Here is a 2,311-nt window from a genome sequence, read left to right on the forward strand (position 1 = left end):
CCGCGGCTCACAGATGGCAGGGCGGCTGAAGGTGCGCTCGGTGTTCATTGGAACTGGGCGCGCGCACGCGTGCGTGCGTGCGTGTGTGTGTGTGTGTGTGTGTGTGTGTGTGTGTGTGTGTGTGTGTGTGTGTGTGTGTGTGTGTGTGTGTGTGTTATGCCTGCATGCAGCGTGAGAGTTTATGAATCTGATTTTTATCTTAGTCGGATTTTATTTTTTTCAGAAGCTAAAACTCTAGTAATGGTTTGGTAATTTATCGAATTCAAGAGCATCTCAGTTGAAGCCATAAAGACATCAAAGTGCTTTACTTGCCCCAACTGTTGACTAGAAGAACAGGGTTCACTATACATAAAGGGCAGCAATGAAAAAAAAAAAAAAAAAAAAGTTATTTTATAATGCAGAATTTGTAATTAGGGCGTTTCGGTAGTTTTTTTTTTTTATCAATTCTAATACTTCTGATGAGGATATTTCATGAAAGCGTGCCAGTTACATACTCTGACATCTTCCTTTCTCTTTTTTTTTTTTTTTTTTCTTTCTTTTTTTACATGTAGATCAAAAATCACAAAATCACTTTTCACCGCTTTCAGTATCATTTTGTATATTTCAGAGCTAAATTCTATACTTCAAGCTCTAAATCAGTTTCGGTTAACACAAACAATTTCTCAAATACCGTCGATATCCTCACCAAATTTTAATTCATGACACTCTTGCATTGCAACATTGACGACCTTGCTAAGAGTTGCAGTCAATAGTGTGCGAAAGATCCATTAGTGTGTTCACACCTCATTGTTTTATGCAGCTGTGATGGCATGGAGTGACTTCAGAAATCAGTGCCTCATCATCTTTGAAATATTTGCCCTTCAAAAATGACATCATGGATGGAAAGGTGAAAGTCAGATGGTGCAAGGCCAGGAGAATAAGGAGGATGAGGAAGGATGTCATAGCCACAGGACCGTACTTCCATCTGGGCAACGTGAGAGTTGTGGGCAGGGGCATTAGTAGGAGGCGGACACCTTTGGTAACAGTTCACGCTTCTTGGGTTTAATAGCCTCCTGCAATTTCTGTAGTAGTGAAGTAAGCTCCTGCGATTATTGTACTTCATCATCACCATGCCATGCTGGTCCCAAAAGACTGTGCTGAGGACACATGCCTTTTTGGGGGGTGAGTCAAAGTGCTTCCATTGTTTTGACTGGGCCTTAGTTTCTGGATCATAGTGATGGACCCAAGTTTCATACTGCATAATTTGTCATAACAGTCCTCCTGGTTTTCTTGGCAACATGGCTAAAAGAGCCTTGAAATAATAGACTCATTCCTGCTTCTGGAATGTTGTGAGTAGCCTGGGAACCCATCGACCAGACAACTTTTGCACATGCAGATGCTCGTGAACGATTTTGTCCACAGACCCAACACTAATCTTGACCTATTGACCTAACTCATAGACAGAAATATGGCGATCTTCCAAAATGGCAGTCTCTACTTGATGGATGGTGTACTTATCAATGGCAGACTGGAATTGGAGCCGTCTCCATTGATCTCCGACCACGCCCGAACTGGTGATGCTCGTGTTTAATAACGGCATATGATGGGGCAGCCTCCCCATAAGTTGTTTTGATTTCATCGAAGGTCTTTTGTGGTGTGCGGTCATTCAACCTAATCACTGCTTGATACTCCACTGGTTCCATTTTCACACTTTTCTGTACGTTCACCGCTGCAATAGAAAACATGTTATGTGTTACGGACTGGAAACTATCACACGGCCTATATAGATGTGCACGATTATGCATGTGAAATTTCATCCCACTAGGATAAGCGGAATTAGGTCGGGAAATCTTTAATGAACGCCCTTCGTGTGTGTGTATTTATATATGTATATATGTATATATAGATATATATGTATATATATGTGTGTGTGTGTGCGTATTTAAGATAGAAAATGTTAGATATGAAATAAGTGCGTGAAAGAATATCTAAGGTTAGAAAATCACCATGTTTTTTGTTCGGTGTTTATTGGTACTAGGTTATACAAATTCATTACGAGGCACACACGCACGCACACACGCACACACGCACGCACGCACGCACGCACGCACGCACGCACGCACGCACGCACGCACCCACGCACACATAAACACACACACACACACACACACACACACACACACACACACACACACACACACAAAGACAGAAAGACAAAGAATCGAACCAACAGTCAGAGAAAGGGAGAAAGAACATTAATCAGGAAAACAAACACAAAAGATAACGAGGACTGACTGTAGAAAAGGACCGGTTTCTCTTTTCCGCTGAAATC

General features: G+C 41.8%; 1 protein-coding gene across 2 annotated transcripts in view; it reads right to left on the minus strand.

The window, feature by feature from the left end:
* Positions 1-2,008: 2,008 nt before the first annotated feature.
* Positions 2,009-2,311, minus strand: part of LOC125031205 — a 7,761-nt gene continuing 7,458 nt past the window's right edge. For both annotated transcript variants that reach the window (XM_047621819.1, XM_047621820.1), the window contains exon 5: positions 2,009-2,311. This exon is cut by the window's right edge and continues 635 nt beyond it. The gene's annotated coding sequence lies outside the window, so the exon portion shown is untranslated.

This window comes from Penaeus chinensis, chromosome 12, assembly GCF_019202785.1.
Source record: "Penaeus chinensis breed Huanghai No. 1 chromosome 12, ASM1920278v2, whole genome shotgun sequence".
NCBI classification, from domain to species: domain Eukaryota; kingdom Metazoa; phylum Arthropoda; class Malacostraca; order Decapoda; family Penaeidae; genus Penaeus; species Penaeus chinensis.